General features: G+C 37.4%; 1 long non-coding RNA gene across 1 annotated transcript; it reads right to left on the reverse strand.

The window, feature by feature from the left end:
- Positions 1-844: 844 nt before the first annotated feature.
- Positions 845-14,180, reverse strand: LOC129144751 (uncharacterized). The gene is made up of 4 exons (XR_008549285.1): positions 14,042-14,180; positions 8,866-9,076; positions 8,353-8,456; positions 845-976 (listed from the first exon to the last, which is right to left on the reverse strand). It is a non-coding gene; the product is annotated as an uncharacterized LOC129144751 (long non-coding RNA).
- Positions 14,181-21,839: the final 7,659 nt, after the last annotated feature.

The following is a 21,839-nucleotide window of genomic DNA, read 5'->3' on the forward strand; positions in this document are numbered from 1 at the left end:
ATATGTGTATCTGGAAAATTCTCAGGATGTTTCTTTTGAACATTTTCTGGAAAACAAGTAATTCATTCCACAGCTAGAGAATGAACATGGCTTGATTAGCAAAGATGAAATATGTCACCTTGGCTTGGGAATTCAGATCAAAACAGCAGTCCAGGGACAAAGGTCTTAAGAAAGGGGCATATGTTCCAAACAAATGGCATTTGCTGGTAAACTCACCCAGTTCAGAGCTCCCCGTGGCTTTCCATGGTAGATTACTGACTCTCCAGCAGTGGGTGTGGAGAAAGTGAAGGTGCTATCTTTACATTAACAAATCTGCCATTGCAACAATCAAAGCACAGACATCAAGACATCTTGCATCCCTATGGCTGACACTTACACAAAAGCAGGGTAACAAAACTCAAGAGAGATGATTCTAAACACATCTGCCAAAGTTCAACTACATGGGTCTACACAATTAAAACAGCTGTGACTATCACCAGCAAACTCACTGAAATAATTTGGGACTTACTTTTACTTCAACCTGAGGTAAATAAAAATGGTTTCCTCTAATTCTGTAATGATGGGTAGTTGTTATTGTTGTTGTTTCAAATAAGCTCTGGGAGATAGAAAAAATGCTGAAGACATCCATATAAATCATTCCCCTTATGTTTACATTTAACTGCCTTTTTACATTCATCTAATGACTTTAGTCTGTTTTCCCTTTGCAAAGTCAGCATGGTTATAAATACAATAAAAGACAGCATTTCTTCCATCATTACCACTCCCAAAATAGACTCAAACCAAACACATTGCAAACATTACATCCCCTTGCCTTTTTTTTTTTTTTTACATTTCTAGTAAGAAAAATTAGTGGCCACTCTTCTCCAATCTGGATATGTTGGAATGAATGTCTCTCAAAGCAAATGGCATATGTCTTCTCACTTGTCAGTCCTTTTCTGGTTAGATGTGTCTCCTTCCATGCTTCACCCTGAAGAGGCTAACAAAAAATATGAGACCTTGAGTTTTTTGGGTAGTGCATTCACCTGTTTCCTGTCACAAGTTGTCCTTTTTGTCTTCAGTTCTTTGCTTCTTGACAGCTTACTCCGTCAGATGAATACACTTTCAGAATAATGGTAGGCAACTGACCCACATTTAGTCTGTGAAAATCAATCTGTCCTTAATGATACTTTTACAGAAAAAGCTAGAATCTACGATTTGTCAACATTTGAGGCATTTAATCACACCAATTACTTTGAAAATTGGTAAATTATGGGGAAGATTGAGCTTTCCATTAGAAATACCATTTGAGGTGACCAAACAGCCTCAGTTGTAAACAAAAGCTCTAATTTTAACAAGAATGCCAGCTAATATATAGAGAGAAGGGATAAGAGAATTAGTAAATTGTTATTTTTCAAGACTTAATGAAATTATTGATTTAGGGAAGAATTATCAGGTGGTTTTAAATCCATAAGTTAAAAATGCAAGGATCAGACGTCTGTATATTATCAAAGTAACACTACATAGATTATACTCTGGTAGCAATGAGAGAAAGTGGCATAATAGCAGATGATTAGGAAGTCATTAACATGCACAGTCTGAGCAATGCAAATGATGAGAAAATCAGATATTCTTTGTCTGCTGATATCATGCAGTATGGTATACATGACATTAGCTAGTATGCACTTCTACTTAAATATTGACCATAATCTGATCAACGCTTTTCTCAAGAATGCACAAGAAATTCAGAAAAATGAGACATTCTACAGGACAAATGGGCCTCTCTTTTTGGCAACTCAGTGTCATGAAACAACTGTTCTAAACGAAAAAAGATTTATATGACACAACACCCAAAAGCAATATGTTATCCTGGACTAGATCCTGATGTGGAGAAATGAGATAAAAAGGACATTTGGGGGATAATTTTAAGCAATTTGAATATAGAATAAGTATTAGGTAAGTAATTATTATTAATTTTCTTAGCTTGTAATCATGATATTTTGGTTATTTAAGTAAATGTCTTTTTTGTGGGACCCTCGCCGGTGGCCGGGGATCGAACAGGCACTGCAGAGGATGCGGGCAGCCTCGCAGCCCAGTGCTCAACCGCTGTGCCACCGGGGGAGGCCCTAAGTAAATGTCATTTTTATAGGTAAATACTAAAGTACTAAAGAAGTCAAATGTCACAATGTTTGTAATTTCCCTTAGAATACACCAGCCTTAATAAAATTAAGTTGAACATGAGAAAACAAGTCTCTTTCTACAAAATAAATAAGCACAAGCAGCAAATGACATCTTTAAATTAAATAGTTCTGTTCCATGACTTCCCACCATTTCTAAGTCTGCTCTGCATTTTAATATTACCTGTAAAGAATAACAAACTTTAATAACTTAGACATTTAGTCCCGCTTCTTTATTCACTGCTTTTTCAGATATAAGGCAGAACACTTTAGCATGAGGCTACTTTTTCTTTATCCTTTCTTCCTGTGTTTTAAGATAGTGGTTTGCAAAGGGTATTCCCTGGAGAAGCAGCATCAGTGTCACCTGGGAACTTGTTAGAAAAGTAAATTAGGGGCCCTGACTCTAGGCCCAGCAAATGGGAACTCTGGGCTTGGGGACCAAAGAGTTGTTTCTGTTGAATCTTCCAGGTGACATTGATTCACACTGAGGTTTGACAGCCCTTATTCTAAAGCTTCCATTTCTCCCTATGGAATTCACTTTGTCATGGATGAGTAGACCTTTACACTAGAGATAAAATAACAGAAGACCACGATTTGTACAATTCATGTGTATTTCATCCTTTTCTATCATTGTCTTTATCCATGAAATGAGAACGTGACAAAGCAATAGCTGTTATATTGGATGTTCCATTATGTTTACAACACAATACTTGTGAGCATTATTGAAGGCAATGCACTTGTATCCAGATTCCTGGGAAGCCCTCTACTGCAAGGTAAAACTGGGCCCATTTTATGGACTAGAGTTTGTAACACAATATAAATTAGCAGTGACCTCAAAACTTCATACGATTCAAACTAGTGGGAACTTCTGACAAATCTTATTTATAGGGTTCCAATTCTTCAGCAGTCCACCTTGTTTCCCAACTAAACAGCATCTTTTTGAAGATGATTGAGCATGTCTAAAGGCTATAAAACCCATTGCATCCATATATGACTGCTAGGTACTCAGTAAATGTGAGATTGTCAGGCGCTGAGGTATCCCTACTATCAGTGGGAAGTCAGAGCTTTGAGCAATTCCTCAAGACCATCATTTACTAGTGTGCTGAGCTGGAAACCTAAACTAATGTGCCTGAGTTCCTGCAGTGTTTGGCCCCTGCATTTACTACCAACTGAAGAGAATATGGAATATCAAATTATAGACCCATCCTCATGTCAGAAGTTTAGGGACACATTTAGCTATTTGATGTTCATGTAAGAGGCGCCCAAGACTAACTAAAATCAGACACTATTCATAGGACCAAATGGTGTTATAAAAGGTTTGTGTTAAAGCATGACCAGCCTGGTTCCCTATTCTCCCTTTCAGGAATAAGAGTCATCTAGGCTTCCCATAAACCACAGGCATCAGTCCTCACTGCTTGGGAAGTCTCTGATTCTCTGAACAAGCCTCTCTAAGAGACCAACAGTATTCACTTCCCTGCATATTTCCTTCTGTATTATCACAATCCATTGATGACCAGTCACAGCAGTTAATGAGGATACTCAACATTAAAAGAAGATGTCAATATGGGTAAAATAGATAAAAGAAATTAAATAATGCTGAAGCAAGAAAATTCAACTCAATCATGAATCAGTGAAAAAGAAAATAATATACCCTCTGGAAATAAGCACGTGAAAACACCCAGGAAGACATATGAAAGGTAATGATAAACTATTACACTCACACAATCCACCATGACATTACCTCACTTTACCTTTTAATCCTCTATTTCTTCCAGTATCCAAACACACAGCTATGTGACATTGTATTATGACGATCTGTCTCAAAATTATAACCTTAGGGCCTCCCCGGTGGCGCAGCGGTTGAGTGCTGGGTTGTGAAGCTGCCCGCAGCCTCTGCAGCACCGGTTCGATCCCCGGCTGCTCCCCGGCCACTGGAGGAGGGTCCCACATGGCGCGCAGACCTCTCCTGCCGCCCGCTGCTCCCCTCAGCAGTGTAGTTCGGTTCTTCTGCCTGCTCTGCTCCCCTCTCTGGCTCTGGTGAATTCTCTCACCCTCCCGCGCTTCTGACTGTACCCAGTGCTTGTATAAATAAATAAATAAATAAATAAATCTTAAAAAAAAATTATAACCTTAGAAGAAAGTTCTCCTCATCTCGTAAATATCTTCTCCCTATAGGAGGAAACTGATTATTGAAGCATTTACTATGGTTATCATATATGTGCAAATATGTATCACATAAAAAACACACCTAAATATGTATTTTACCCACACAGATGTATTTATCAAAATGTTTAAAGCATAGCTTTAGATTAAGTAGAGATGGATTTGAATCCTGGCTCTGTATTTTACAAGCCATGATAGACTGATAGACCACAGGCAGTTACTTAATTCACATAAATCTCAGCTCCTCCCTTTATCAGTAGGAAAACAACACCACTGCCAGCATTGATCTATGAGTTAAATTAGATAATATGTGCTTAAATCTCTTCACAGTTGTTATTATTTGCCACTATTATTGTTATATTAATATTAATATTTTACAACCCTCTCTTTCATCAAAATGTCTCCACTTGCTTTCTTTGTTTCACATTACAACATTAAATCTTTAATTTGCATTATTAGTACTACTTTTGTTTACCAAAACCATAGAAATCAAGGTCTTGATTATATTGTACATCTTTTTTTCAAGTCATCACTAAAGATTAATGTATAAAAAGTACATCTTTCTAAGGCCCACATTTGGCTCTCTTGCCACCTCTCTTGATTTCATCAGGTAATTGATAGTATTCTCCAGAAAACAACACGCTTATTTGAAAGACCATTTGCCTGTGACCAACAGTGCAAAATGAATTAGATTCATTGACTAACTTCAAATATAAACCAGAAGAGAACTCTGTGTGTGTATGTGGTGTGTGTGTGAACATGAGAGAAAGAGAGAGAAGGGTGGGAAAGAGAGGCAGATAATGAGAGGCTCAGGAAAAGAATCAGTGTCATTAATAGCATATGCTTTGGTAAATTCATCAAATATGTCATTTATTAGAATGGGTAAATATAAATTGCGCTTGCTTCATTTCATTTGAAAAATTTTGCCTTGTATGTGTCTTCAGAGTGTTTCAACAGTGATTGCACAAAACAAAAACAAAAAATAGAATGAATGTTGCTGGTCTTTTTGTCTCCCTTTCTCCAAGAGGGTCCTTACTTTGCCTGAAGTTTCTCATTTTTCCTTTTAGGAGTAGAGATGATGAAATGATAGTGAGTGTAAACTAGTGGGTGGATATGAAGAGAAAATAGAATAGAAGTTAGAGAAAAGGGGGAAGAGAAGAAGACTTAAAGGACCAAGGGGAAGTATAGGAAGGAAGCTTCTCTCCAGAGCAAGGAAGTGAGAATTCTGCTAATTTGTGGGATTTCAAGAAAAGCAGTGAAAACATCTCTAAGAAGTTAAGTGTGGGGATAAGAAGAAATGATTTTTCAAGAAATTGTCACTAAGGTTTACATGTCCTCACAATATTTTGACAAACTCAAAAGAATTTTAAATATCATTTGCTTTTGAAATCTGTTGTGTCTGTTGGACCAAAATATTCCTCTAAAACTGGGTTGCAGTATGCTTCAGTGTGGTTTCACAGTTTTACTATCTTCCTTTATTTTCATTTAACTGATATGCAGCTCCCCCAATTAGCAATCTCTGTTGATTGATTTTTCTCAGATGTTTTCTCTGTATTTGTCTTCACTTCACCATTCAACAAAAAAGTGACAAATTTCCTTTTCTTTCTTTTTCTTTTTTTTTTTTTAAATCTAGGATATCACTAGATAATTAGTAACCAATTTCTCATTAAGTTGAACTATAAGTTTAACAGATACATATACATGCTTATGAGTGCCTGTCTATGGATGGAAAAGTAGACTGACACACAGCCAAAAAAAAGAACTATTAAGAATAATTCATAATTGGGCCTCCCCGGTGGCACAGCGGTTGAGCGCTGGGTTGCAAAGCTGCCCGCAGCCTCTGCATCGCCGGTTCGATCCCCGGCTGCTCCCCAGTCACTGGAGAAGGGTTCCGCATGGCGCACAGACATCTCCTGCCGCCCGCTGCTCCCCTCAGCAGTGTACTTCGGTCCTTCTGCCTGCTCTGCTCCCCGCTCTGGCTCTGGTGAATTCTCTCACCCTCCCGTGCTTCTGACTGTACCCAGTGCTTGTATAAATAAATAAATAAATCTTTAGAAAAAAATTCATAATTAAGAAGTCTTTGCACTTTTCAAAGTAACAAAACTACAGATGTTATTGTTTGATGAATGCAACAAACAAAAGCAACAATTCTAGTCAAAGGTAGGTTGCGGTGTCCTGGGATTTCTTGAATACAGTCTTGATGAAAAGAGAAAACAAGCATCACAATTAAAAACACTTCCCCTATTAAAATGGGTTTCTTCCTTTAGATTTAGTTAAACAAATAACTCAACTCCTGAGAGTATGTGTGTATGTAATCAACATATTATTGGATAACATGATGATTAAAAACACAAGGCTTGAATCCTGACTATAAACTAGGCATATCACATTATTGAGTATATTAATAAAATTAACTTCAAATTATTGTTATGAAGTTTAAATGTGGTAATTTTATAAAAACCTTGATATAGTAACTACACACAGAAAATAAACCAAAAACCCAACAACATATTAGGAGCTCCGGTGGTGCAACTGATTAGCTCTCAGTACTTATATTAACATATTAAATCCTTGCAACAAACCTATGAGGCCAGTACCATTATTAACTCTAGTTAACAGGAGGGGACAGAAGCAAAGCGTAGTTAAATGATTCCTCTAAGGCTATACAGTTACAGTATGTTAGAAGTAGAAACCCAGATTCATTGGTTCCAAAATCTGTATATTAGATTATTTTAATAACAATTATTGTTATTATTGTTGTTAATATGCGAAATAAAAAGGTATGTGTTAACATGGGAATTGATTTTATGAACATTGCTGCTTTACAGACATATATGTTGAAGACCTGGATCTTGCATCAAATTGCCAATAAACAACCTTGCTTATTTTCAGTGGTCCCATAAACTACTAGTGTGGAGTGCTGAAGAATATGGAGATTTGCAGCAGTAAAGTGCAAGACAAAAAAAAAAGGAAAGACTTGGTCAAAGTTTTGAAATTTCTCTTGAGACACATAAATAACTGTAGTTTTTAGTGTACATCAAAAAAGCTAAGTAGGCCTCATCACATGTACACATAAATCCTCATTTTTACATAGTAGTTTATAGTTTTTGAGCTACTGACACCTAAATTATCATTTCTTAATATAGTATCAGATAGTAGAGTTGCTAGATTTCTTCAATAATTGTTAGGAGATATTTACACTAAAAAATATTGATTATTGACCTGAAATTCAAATTGAACTGAGTGTCCTATATTTTATCTAACAACCTTAAAGTAGAGTTTTTGCAATTTAAGCTTTAGAGATTGGTATATAGGGTAGTTATGGATTCTACCAGTTATTAGAAGTTTAAGAAGTCTAGAAATCAGCTCTTTAAAAAAAAAAAAACTTTGTATTTAATGTCTTTGAATATATAACATCCGTAAGGGAAATGGAGAGGCGCAGGCTCTTTTTCATCTCCCATTGCTAAATGCTATAGCCATAGCTTTGCTTCCTCCCAGGTTTCATTACCCACGGTGATGTGTTATTGCAAAAAATGCTTGTGAGCACAAGCATGGGGTTTACACACCTATGACTATGGACATGTGAAGATCATTACAAGATAAGATTGCGGGCCTCCCCAGTGGCGCAGTGGGTAGAGCACAGCACTGTGAAGCTGTCTGCAGCCTCTGCATCATGGGTTCGATTCCCGGCTGGCCAGGGAGATACCCACATGGCACAGCAGACCTCTCCTGTCTCGCATGCTGCTCCCCTCAGCAGTGTTTTCGGTTGTCTACCTGTTCTGCTCCCCGCTTTGTCTCTGGTGAACCCTCTCACCCCCCACATCTCTGGCCTGTACCCCAGTTCTTGTATAAATAAATAAATCTTAAAAATAAAAGACAACCTGAGAGAGAGAGAGAAGCCAGAGAGAGATAGCAGAGATCACAGGGGCTTGGAGGCTCACTTGCTGCCTGCCTTCCAGCCTCCCAACCTCCCTGCCCTCTGCTCTGCTTCTGTACTTTGTCCCCTGCTTCAGCATTAAAGGCATGTCATACCTACCTAAGGCTCCAAGATTCCTTATCCATTTGCCCAAATCAACAATAAACGTTCTCAGCCTGGTATGGTTGCCACCAGAACATCCTCTTCATGTTTTTTAGTAGCTACTGGAAATTATAAACAAATTTAGTGTGATAAATAACACTTTACTCTTCTTTAATGCTTCTTCAAAATGAACTCAATACACTAGATTAAAAGACAGGTTTGAAACTTCTATCCATGCAATTGTCTCAATTTGACTATTTCTTGATATTAAACTAAATTCTCTGAATGCCATGAAAGACAATTTATCACCTTGAGATAGTCAAAATAAAAACTCGCATGTAAAGCAGTATTGTAATGCACGTAGCTGTATAAATCACTGAGAAAGGAAACAAATTTATCTTTGAAAGGAAAGAGTGAGAGGAGAGAAAGAAGAAAAATCTCAATTTGGTCAATGAAAATATACCTGCCTTAGTATCATGTTTGCCACTGAAACTGAAACAAGAACAAGACAAGATGTCAACCTATGCATACCAAACACAGTTTTATGAGTTTTGATACAGAGCAGGTTGTATGGATTCATTTTTCACCAGTGAAGATTTGTTATTCAGCCAGCAACTCCAAGCCAAAAGTCCCATTATTGTGTGCTGTCCTTTCAGTGGAGACACCATCTTTTTCAAAACACAAGGGAGTCACATTTTAGACAGTGTGCCAGGCAACTGTTCTGGGAAGAGAGAGTCTCCTGCTGATAAAATAAAAAATAAAAAAAATTAAAAAAAAAAGCATAGCATAGCCATTTAGCCATGCCTCTGCAGGTGCTGATATATTTGCAGAAGAAATTTCTTATTTTTAATGTGGACAAAAATGAGCTTAATGTTCATCAAGTGAAACACCACAAAGTTTTACACATTGACCATAAAAGAAAAGATCTGTGTCTTCACAACTCAATTAATTTTGCCTTTTCATTATTATTAATGGCATTCGTAATACATAGTTTATTCTTAAATTGTTTTCAGACATTTTACTTATTGGAATCTTAGTAGAATCAGTCTGATAGCATAGCCAAACATAAATTATTATAACCATTTTGCCCAGTGATTGTATTGCAATATCAGCAGCCAGACACACACGAGGATATACTGCAAAAATTCTAATTTATTTAAGTTTATCCAAATATTGACTTGTAAAAACTTTGGTTTTCTTTGACAAAGACAAATGTAATAAAGGAAGCACTTCAGATTCAAGTTTTTATTGATATTTCCCCTCAATTAATGACACCAAAAGTAAACTACAACAAGTGGTACAACATCAAATTAAAAAGTTTCTGCACTACAAAGGAAACCATAAGAAAAGTGAAAAGGCAACCTGGGCCTCCGTGGTGGCACAGCAGGTTGAGCACAGTGCTGTGAAGCTGTCCACAGCCTCTGCAGCATGGGTTCAACTCCCAGTTGGCCAGGGAGATACCCACATGGCACGGCAGACCTCTCCTGCCTTGCCTGCTGCTCTCCTCAGCAGTGTCTTTGGTCCTTCTGCCTGTTCTGCTCCCCTCTCTGTCTCTAGTAAATCCTCTCACCCTCCCGCACATCTGGACTGTACTCCAGTTCTTGTATAAATAAAATCTTTAAAAAGAAAAGGCAACCTATTGTACATGGGTATTTTCAAATCACACATCTGATAATGGCTTAAAGTACAAAATATATAAAGAATTTATAAAACTCAATAGCAAAACAAATAAAAAATAATTTTATTGGAACAATGAAACTGAATAGGTAGACACTTTTCCAAAGAAGACATACAAGTGGCCAACATACACATAAAAATATATATTTAGCATTAGTAATCATCAGGGAAATGCAAATCAGAATCTTAATGAGACATATAACCTCATACTTGTTAGAATGACTATCACCAAAATGTCAAGAGCTAGTGAGTGTTGGCAAAATGTGGAGAAAGTGAACTCTTGTGCATTTATTCATAGGAATGGTAAACCACTATGAAAAACATGTTGGTTTCTCAAAATATTAAAATAGAACTGCTATATGATCCTGAAATTTCACTTCTGGGTTTATATCCGAAAGAAATGAAAATCTCAAGAAATATCTGCACCCCCATGTTCACTGCAGCATTATTCACAATAGCCAAGATACAAAATCAACCGAAGTGACCAAATGGATAATTGATAAAGAGTATGTAAAACACACACACACACACACACCCCACAGAGGAATATTATTTCAGTCATAAAAAAAAGAAGAAAATCCTACCATTTCCTCATTTGCAAAAAGTTGGATGAAATTTGAGAATGTTGTGCTAAGTAAAATGTGAAGCAGAGAAGACAAATATTGTAGGATATCATTTAAATGTGGAATCTAAAAACGTTGAACTCATAGCAACAAGGAGTAAAGTGATTGTTACCAGGGGCTGTTCGGGGAAGGGTATGGGGTGGTGGGGTTGGAATGGGGTCATGAATGGGGAGATGTTGGTGAAGAGTATAAATTTCCAGTTAGAAGATGAACAAATTCTTGACATTATAGTTAACAATACTGTATTATACACATGAAAATTGGTAAGTAGGATCTTAAATGTTGTTACCACGAAAAAGAAATAGTAATTATATGACACAATGGAGTGTTAGCTAATGCTACAAGGGTAAACATTTTGCAATATTTAAGTATATCAAATTGATGTGCTGTACACTTTAAACTTACAAAGTATTTTATGCTATTTTTATCTCAATAAATCTGAAAAAATCTTTGCAACAAATAATACATTCTCATAAAATCATAAATAAACATAGTAGATAGAAGATATTCTTTATGGACTAACTATAGGACAAAATTGTAAAAGTTTGCAAGTGAATGGTAAGCATAAAATATGTGGTGATGGTGAAACACCTCAGGAGGGACATAGTGAGGCATCAGATATACCTGCAATTTTTAATCCTATAAACAAAGAAGAGCAAATATGTCATCAAAATATGATAACAAAAATAGGAAGCAATAATTTTAAATAATTTTAAATGGCGAGACTACAAATGGGGAAATAGTTTCTATGATAAACAATATTGACTCCTCTACATCCTCTACACAGAGCAAGCAGTAGTCAATCAATTCATATCATATTTCTGATCAAAATTCAACAGTTTTTATCATACATAGAATAAATCCAGAGTCATTATGTGGGTTTCTAAGGTCAGATATGATCCGGCTTCTGCCTAAGTTCCCAGCTTCATATGTACCATCATAGTAGTCTATTTCTGGAAAATACCAAGGTTACTCTAGTCCTTAGGTCTTTCCATTTGTCAGTTCATTCAAACAGATCTTGGTTTGTTTTATAATTTTTTACTTCCAATTTTCAACTCCTATGCAATTTTCTCCATGAAGTCATCATTGAACACTCCATTTAAATTAGCCGATGCTGCCTTCCTTACTCCTCCATCTCTCTGTAGCTATCACCATTTTATTTTCCTCCTAGAACTGTCAAAATCTGAAATTATCTTTTCTTTTGTACATTTATTTAACAATTGTCTATTATATGTATCTCAATTAGAATGTAACAAGAGTAAGGATTTTTCTGTCTTGTTTGTTGCTGTGTCTCCAGCATCTAGTTTAAAACAATCCCTAATACATAGTAGGTATACAATAAATACCTTTGAAGATTTCCTGAATAAACAATTTTTGCAAAAGATGAGGGTTTAGAGATGAATCATGAATGACTTTTAATTCCTATATTTCATGATATCAATTGACAGTGGTAATTCCTCTCAGCTTTGTCAGTCATTTTATTGCCTAAGATTTAAGTAATTGCTTTTCTCCTACCCTATAGATACTTTCTCCAACTTTCAGAATTGAAGATGTCTTCTTAGGTGTTTCTTTTCTATTTTTGAATAATGATTAACTTTTCTTTTCATAAGTTCTAATACTAATCAGTCATACCTTTTTCACATTATTGTGACATTACTTCGTACTAGCTTCTTATTTGATGGCCATAGGATTGCCTATGCAATTGTTAGCCAATCGAAACATAATGCAGGCCACATACATAATTTTATAATTGCCAAATTGAAAATGGTTAAAAAAGGTGAAATTAATTTTAATATTTTAATTTAATGAAATATATTTAAGTATTACCATTGCAATGTGTAATTAACATAAAAATGATATTGCACATTCAATAAAGTTAAATTTATTCAGAAATTTTACACAACTTCAGTATTAAAATTTAATGTTAAAATTAAATAAAAGAAAAATTTCAGTTCCTTACATATATTGACACATTTCAAATGCTCTATTAACCATAGGCTCATGGCTACATACCAGTCTGTGCAGGCTAAATAGCTAATGGTGGATGCACCAACACAGGAACCATCCCTTCAATAAAGTATTCAATACTTAATTTGTTGGATAGTAAATTAGTGAATAAAACACTAATTAATTTTTAATGAACAAATGAGGAAAAATCATGAGTTATTTGCATTGTTACTCTAAATATGTGTTTAATTATTGGTGTTGCCAGGAAAATGCATTAAAAACAGCAAAAACAGCACTACAAAGTAAAAGTACCAGTGTAATTAATGACTGCTATGAGACTATGCTGTTGTGGTAAAGATAATTGTTACACGTGCATTCAGCAGATTTTAAACTCTGGGCTGTCTTAAGCCTCTCCAGATTTTGTTTGCTCCCATACAAATTCTTTTTTTTTTTTTTTAATTTTTTTTTCTGTCACAGAATTGTGGTATAATATTTATTTTTTAATAAATTTTATTTTTATATTCCCCATACAATTGCAACCCCCTTATTTTGACCCCAATCCCTACCCTCCCCGCCCCCCAACCCCCATAGAGTGTCTCTGGTTCATAGTTTTTTGTTGATTTTGATTTTCACTTTCTTATAGTTATTCATTTTCCTGGTCCCTTATTTAAGTTTTCTATATTCCTGCTATGAGTGAGACCATCCGGTATTTTTCTTTTTCTTTCTGGCTTATTTCGCTGAGCATGATCCCTTCCAGCGCCATCCATGTTGCTGCAAATTGCATGTGTTTATCTTTTTTGAACGCTGAGTAATATTCCATGGTGTATATGTACCACATCTTCTTGATCCAGTCATCTATTTTTGGCATTTGGGTTGTTTCCAAAGCTGAGCTATTGTAAATAGTGCTGCTATAAACATAGGGGTGCAGGTGCTCTTTGGAATTGATGTTTCTGTGTCCTTTGGGTAAATACCTAGGAGTGGGATTGCTGGATCATATGCTCCCATACAAATTCTAAGAACTCTGTTAAACATAGTTGGGGGAAAATAGACTGCCACCAACCCTTTATGATAAGAGCAAACTAGTACCCCAAAAGCAGCCTTGTTTTCATGTAAGCCTTTAGTATAAAAACGAAATCAGAAAATAAATTCAGAATTCATATATGTATACCTCTGTAGAAGAGGAAATTGAAATATAAACAAAAGTAGAATAATAACAGTAAAATAACGTTTTAAAAGAAATTAATAAAATATTTTAAAGCTAATTAAGTAACAATAAGAATGTAAACATACAAGAACATAAATTTTTTTTAAGTCACAAAGATTTTGAATCACAGATATAAAAGATGAGAACTTGTAAGAAACTTGAGAGTAATATGGAACAAAACCTAAGACCCTAGGAAAAGGCTAAATAAAACTTGTCAATAAAAATGGAATGCTTCTGTCATAATAATAGTACTTACCATTTATCAAGCACCACCATATGCAGATGCACTGTGCTCATCAGCTCCTCCTTTCATCACAAACCCTGGGGATGTCCTTAGTTTAGAGATGAGGAAGTTAAGACTCAGATGTTACCAGCAATTCATGGTGCTCTAGGTGGAAGAGCTAAAATTGGAAAGTGAGAATATTCAGTAATGTTTCTATTTCAAATGTTTTACTAAAGGCTGGCTAGAATCTTAAAGAAGTGAGAACACAAACTTGAATTACAAGATCATTTTGCAGCCTCTTTCACACATAGGAACCTTGCTGAGCTGGTGGGTCACTGGCAAAAAGTAAGGCCTTGCCAGAAAGAGACTCTTGCTTTTTGCTGAGGTTTCCTGAAACAAAGAGATGGGAGTACAGAATTCAGAAGAAATTATTCATGGAGGAAAGAGGAGATGAAGCAGAATCTGTGGAAAGAATCCGCTCAGTGGCCTTGAATACATGTAAGGTGAATTCCACTGAATAACAATACTATGTTTCTTGCCAATGTTATTGAGACAGAATTTACCCAATATCAATATGCAGTACAAAATGAACTATGTTTGAGGAAATTTTTTGCTATTTCAATTTAAAAAAAAAATGTCTGATGAATCAAGATATGTAAGCCACAAAATGTCAGGAGAGGGAAACAAACTGGCAGATATCCTTAGAGAAAATAGATTAAATAGACAAAACTTAGCTCTGACATAAAATGCATATCAAAAAAATCTATTAATACAATCATGATTTGAGGAGGTGTGATCCTATGCCTCGGAATAACATTTTTTTTAAGATTAATAATAATAAACTTTGGCCACAAATGATCATTTATGGTAGATTTACTTTTCCAAAGAATGTTTTCATCAAATTAAAACCTATTTAATAGTATTCTCTATGGGTTCTTTTCCGTGTTATCCTACAGCATAACTTTTTTTTCTTCTTCTAAAGAAAGATGTTCTGGCATCTTCTCCCCCAACTCACTCACTCACATACAATTTAAGTCTAGATGTATGTCAAATTAATCCTCAAATCTCTATTCCTATAAATGATATGGATAGAGGCCCAAGAGCACTTCATCATAGATGGGTCTGACTTTCACCAATTTATTTTTTTTTAGGAATTATTTATTTATGCATACAAGAACTGGGATAAAGGCCAGAGATGCAAGGAGTGGGTAAGAGGATTCACCAGAGACAGAGTAAGGAGCAGAACAGGTGGATTGACTGAAATACACTGCAGAGGGGAGCAGCAGGAGTCAGGAGAGGTCTGCTGCGCTGTGTGGGTAGCTCCCTGGCTAGGATCGAACTCATGTTGCAGAGGCTGCAGACAGCTTCCCAGTGCTATGCTTAACCCCTTACATCACCAGTTTAGATACCACCACCCATGGAGCTTGCAAAGAGGGGCCTACCCTGCAGGTTGGGAGTGCCTGCTCAGTCACCCTCTAACCTTTCTCCCATTTTTGCAATTCTAACAGAGTACACAGGAAATGTGACATCAAATTTGCACCCTATTTTGCACGATTTTATCTGTATCCCAAATAAATAAGTCTATGTTTAACATAAAGAGCACTGCTTTAGGGGAGGGAAGGGGGGTTTTAGTCTGAATTCCTGAAGAATGTAGCTGATAAGAACCCTTTCAATGCCACAGTTGGTTTTTGTTTTTATTTTTCACTTCAACCATTCCTAGGAAAGATAATTTGAAATATAATACTCAAACTATCTTTTGGAAATTGGTAGAATATAAATTATGAATGAGTTCAAAATAAATAACTCATGATAAATTAGCTATTGGCTCAGAAGCTAAAATGAGATTGTAGAGTAGTAACATAGCCTTTGATGATTATTAAGGAAAACTGAAAAAAGCAGTGGACTTGTCGATTTTCTATGCTCTCTTTGGTTCTATGTTAGAAAAATTAAGAAACCTTAATAAGTGAACAACAACCACAAAATATTCTGAGTCAGTTTGGAAGGAATATACATTAGTAGATGAGGCTGCCTCAGAATATAATATTTTAATATATTTTAAGTTTGTTTTATGTTTAAGATTGAAATATATATAAATTTCATGTATTCTGGACATAATTACATTTTCTTTTTTTTGTTGTTGTTGTTGTATTAAATTTGCTTTACATTAGTATTTTTGTTTTAGAGGTATAAGATTTCCCCTTTCAGGTGTCGTTACTACACTCTACCAACCACCAAAGTACCCACAGTTCATCCATATAGTCCTATCAGAATATCATTGATTGGGGGCCTCGCGGGGTGGTGCAGCGGTTGAGCACTGGGCTGCAAAGCTGCCCGCAGCCTCTGCAGCACCGGTTCGATCCCCGGCCACCGGGAACGGTCCCACATGGCATGACAGACCTCTCCTGCCGGGCCCACTGCTCCCCTCAGCAGTGTATTTCACCAGTCTGCCTGTTCTGTTCCCCGCTCTGGCTCTGGTAAATCCTCTCACCCTCCCGCGCTTCTGACTGTACCCAGTGCTTGTATAAATAAATAAATAAATCTTTTAAAAAAATTAAAATAAAAGGAACAAGCGAGGGGGCGGAGCAACATGGCGGCGAGGAGACGCTGCGAGTAAGATCTCCATTAAAAAAAGTGAATAGGGAGGAAAAGCGGCAGGTCCCAGTGAGAAGTGGGACACGGAAGATAAACGGGTGACGCCAGCGAACTGCCCGAAGAAGAAAGTGGCCATAAAAGAGGACGAGAAGGGAGGGAAGCGCAGAACCCTGCTCCCTCTCCCGCCCACAGAGGCGGCACTCTCCGACCGGCAGAGAGGAGGAAACAACAAACCAAAACGGCCCACAAGAACAAACGACACAGCAAGTGGGACTGTGAGTGGAAAGGAACTATTGCAGCCACCACACCCGTGAACGGGAGCTGAGGCGAACCCTGCAGGATCCGCCGCAGCAGTGAGCAAACGGCTCCGGGCGCCATTAGAGAAGAACAAAGACCCCGGGAGACACGCACACAGCCCGGGCTGCCGGTAAGCCTGCGCGGAAACGCGGCGCGCTCGGCGCGCTTGAAAAGCAAGTACAGACCAGGATCGCAGCTGCCCAGGTCCCCGCGCCTGCGACCTAGGCTTGCGGGGAGACGACCTAGGCTTGCGGGGAGACGACCTAGGCTTGCGGGGAGACGCGCGGAGGTCCTCACTGACGTGAAGGTCCCTCCCTGAGTGAGCAGGAACCAGGCGCCCAGGCACGGGAGCAGTGCAAAAGGCGCCATTCCCGCGCCACTGAACTGGGCTACAGCCCGCGTCCTGGAACTGAGGGCTTTGAACTGAGACCCGGGGCACGAAAATTCGGGGCGTGGTTTCTCCACGACGGTGGGGCACAAGGCAGACACAGCACCCCAAAGCTGTTGAGGTGTACCCTACCATTCCCGCTCTGTTCTCTGTCCCACGGGGTGGGGGGAGGCGAAAAACAGCCCCCCAAGGACAATAGGAGAGATCTCTGGCGCCACCTAGCGACCAGGAAAAAAAAAGTCACTAACACCCTATAAAACAGGACATTTCTTAAGACTGCTTGAAAAGGGCAGAAGGTTTCTGGAGGACCCAGTGGCCAGCCGGGAAGTTATTCCACGCCAGGCCCCTTCCGACCAGCAGTCTGAGCCCACAGAGGGAGCAGGCACCCACGTCCGGGGCAGACCGGGTGCGCAGAAGAGTGTGCCTGAAACCGGAGGCGCAGGGACTGCATCCCGCTTCGCCATTTGAGAACAGGGACATTTCTTCAGTAAAAACTGCCTAAAACCAGCAGAAAGCTCCCCCAGAAGACAGAGATGGCTCCTGGAAGAGCCAGAGGGGAGCGGAGAAGTTCACCCAAGATGTCAGTCAGTCCGAGCAACACAGTGTCCCAACGCATACGACAAATTAGAAAACAGACAGTAGGGAGTAGAAGAACACACGCAACCTAAAAACTCCTCAGGAAAGAAGCACACCACAAAAAGAAAACCACTCCCCAGATTGCAATGACAGCAACTTGGAAGAACTTCTGAGCCTTCCAGAAAGAGAATTTAAAATTGCCATGATTAAAAAAGTGATAGATCAGAAGAAGGAAATTGAGTCCCTAAAGAGGGAAGTAAGAGAAATGCAGGAGATCAAAGAATTAATGGAGGAACTAAAGAACTCTGGGAAAAGCAATGAAAGCAGAATAGATGAAATGGAAGAACGAATAAGTAATCTTGAAGACACAGAAATAAAAAGAACCAAAACAGAAAAGGAAAGAGAAGTACGAAGGAAAAAGAATGAAGAAAGACTTCGGGAACTATCTGACTCCATGAGGAAAGGAAATATAAGAGTTATAGGAATTCCAGAAGGAGAGGAGAGAGATGTAGGAACAGAGAAAATATTCATGGATATAATTGAAGAGAACTTCCCAAATGAGAAGAAGGAGCTGAAAATTGATATACAAGAAGCAAGAAGAACACCAAACTTCCACGACGAAAGGAAAAACACAGCAAGACACATAATAGTAAAGCTCCCAAGAATCCAGGACAAGGAAAAAATAATGAAGCTGACAAGAGGGAAGAACAGATAACATTCAAAGGAAAACCAATCAGGCTGACATCAGACTTCTCTGAAGAAACACTACGGGCAAGGAGAGAGTGGAGGGACATAGTCAACAGACTCCAAGAAAACAGATGCCAACCAAGAATACTCTATCCCGCAAAGCTCTCTTTCCTCCATGAAGAAAGAATATGGACCTTCCCAGACAAAGAGAAACTCCGGAATTTCATTGCGACTAAACCCCCACTCCAAAAAATACTACAAGGAATCCTAAAGCCAGAACCTCAGAGGGACGAATAACAACGAAAGAAGACCAAAAAAAAAAAGTTATTAAAAGAATAAATAAATAAAATCAAAGGAAAGACAACATAATGGCAAATACAGATGCTAACATATCAATATTAACTCTAAATGTAAATGGACTAAACTCTTCAATAAAAAGACACAGAGTTGCAGCCTGGATTAAGAAACAAAACCCAACCTTTTGCTGTCTCCAGGAAACACATTTAGCTACAAAAGATAAAAATAGGCTCAAAGTCAAAGGATGGAAAACAATCCTACAAGCAAATGGGCCAAAAAAGAAAGCAGGAACAGCTATACTTATATCAGATAAAACAGACTTCAAACTCAAAAAAATAAAAAGAGACCCCAATGGTCACTACATTATGATTAAGGGGACAATACTTCAAGAAGAAATAACACTCATTAACATATACTCACCAAACGAAAGAGCACCAAAATATATCAGACAACTGTTGTCCTCTCTGAAAACAGACATCAGAGAAAACACATATGTAGTGGGAGACTTCAACACACCACTATCAACAATGGATAGATCAACAGACAAAAAATAAGTAAAGAAACTAAAGCTCTAAATAAGGACCTAGAGCATTTGGGCTTAACAGACATCTATAGAACACTAAACCCAAAAAAACGGAGTACACATTTTTCTCAAGCGCACACAGATCATTCTCCAGGATCGATCACATACTGGGGCACAAGACAAACATCAACAGATACACCAAGATTGAAATCATACCAACCATCTTTTCTGACCACGAAGGCATCAAACTAGAAATAAATCATAAAAAGAAGGCAAGGAACTATCCTACCTCATGGAGATTAAAAGCCACACTACTGGAAGACCACTGGACTAACGAGGAGATCAAAGAAGAAATTAAAAAATTCTTTGAATTGAATGACAAGGAGGACACCAATATCCTAAATGTATGGGATGCAGCAAAAGCAGTAATAAGAGGAAAATATATAGCAATAGAAGCTCACATCAAAAAACAAGAAAGAACTCAAAGAAACAACCTAATCTCGAAGCTCAAAGATCTAGAAAAAGAACAACAAAAAAACCCCAGAACCAGTAGAAGAAAAGAAATAATAAAAACCAAAGCAGAAATAAATGAAATTGAAACTAAAAAAACAATCCAAAAGATCAATGAAACCAAGAGCTGGTTCTTTGAAAATATAAATAAAATAGACAAACCCCTAGCCAGGCTCACAAAGGAAAAAAGGGAGAAAGCACAAATACACAGAATCATAAATGAAAGAGGAGAAATCACAACGGACACAGCAGAAATCAAAAGAATAATCAGTAACTACTATGAACAGTTATATGGAAACAAGTTCAACAATCTAGAGGAGATGGACAAATTCCTACAACTCTACAATCACCCAAAGCTAGATAAAGAAGAAATAGAACACCTAAACAGACCAATTACAAGCAGCGAAATTGAAATGGTAATTAAAAACCTCCCAAAACAAAAGCCCAGGACCTGATGGATTTACAAATGAATTCTACCAAACATTCAGAGACGAATTAGTGCCTATCCTTCACAAACTCTTCCAAAAAATTGAGAAGGAAGGGACAATACCAAACACGTTCTATGAAGCCAATATTACACTAATACCAAAACCGAATAAGGACAACACAAAAAAGGAAAACTATAGGCCAATCTCCCTAATGAACACTGATGCAAAAATCCTCAATAAAATTTTAGCTATCAGAATCCAACAATGTATCCATAAGATAATTCACCACGACCAAGTTGGATTCATTCCAGGGGCACAAGGATGGTTTAACATCCGAAAATCAATCAACGTTATCCAACACATCAACAAAAAGAAATATAAAAACCATATGATAATATCAATAGATGCTGAGAAAGCTTTCGACAAAGTGCAACACCCATTCATGATAAAAGCCCTTGAAATTCTTGGGATACAAGGAACATACCTTAACATCATAAAGGCCATCTATGACAAGCCAACAGCCAGTATCATTCTCAATGGTGAAAAGCTGAAAGCAATTCCATTAAGATCTGGAACAAGACAAGGATGTCCACTCTCACCACTGCTTTTCAATATAATACTGGAAGTCCTAGCCAGAGCAATAAGACAAGAGAAAGACATCCAAGGAATCCAAATAGGAAAAGAAGAAGTCAAACTATCACTATTTGCAGATGATATGATAATATACATAGAGAACCCCCAAATCTCCACAGAAAAACTAATTCAACTCATCAATCAGTTCAGTAAAGTGGCAGGATACAAAATCAACACGCAAAAGTCAGTAGCCTTCCTATACACAAACAATAAATCTGAAGAAGAAGAAATCAAAAAAACCACCCCTTTTATTATCGAAACAAAAAAAATCAAATATTTGGGAATAAATCTAACAAAAGAGGTAAAGGACCTATACAAAGAAAACTATAAAACACTGTTAAAAGAAATAGAAGAAGACACAAAGAAATGGAAAGACATCCCTGCTCATGGATTGGAAGAATAAACATTATTAAAATGGCCATCCTACAAAAGCAATATACAGATTCAATGCTATTCCAATCAAAATCTCAATGGCATTCTTCAAAGAAATAGAACAATTATTGATGAAATTCATATGGAATCACCAAAAACCCGAATAGCCAAAGCTCTACTGAAAAAAAAGAAGGAAATGGAGGCATCACACTCCCAGACTTCAAACTATACTACAAAGCCATAATCATCAAAACTGCATGGTATTGGCACAAGAACAGACATACAGACCAATGGAATCGAATAGAAAATCCAGAAATAAACCCACAGATTTATGGTCAACTAATCTTTGACAAAGGAGCAAAGACTATGCATTGGAGCAAAGAAAGTTTGTTCAATAAATGGTGCTGGGAAAACTGGGTCGCTACATGCAAAAGAATGAAGCTTGACCACTACCTCACACCATACACAAAAATCAACTCAAAATGGATTAAAGAACTAGACATAAGACCTGAAACCATAAAATACATA

Source organism: Talpa occidentalis, unplaced genomic scaffold (assembly GCF_014898055.3).
Source record: "Talpa occidentalis isolate TD23 unplaced genomic scaffold, MPIMG_talOcc4v2.1 talOcc4.6, whole genome shotgun sequence".
Taxonomy (NCBI): domain Eukaryota; kingdom Metazoa; phylum Chordata; class Mammalia; order Eulipotyphla; family Talpidae; genus Talpa; species Talpa occidentalis.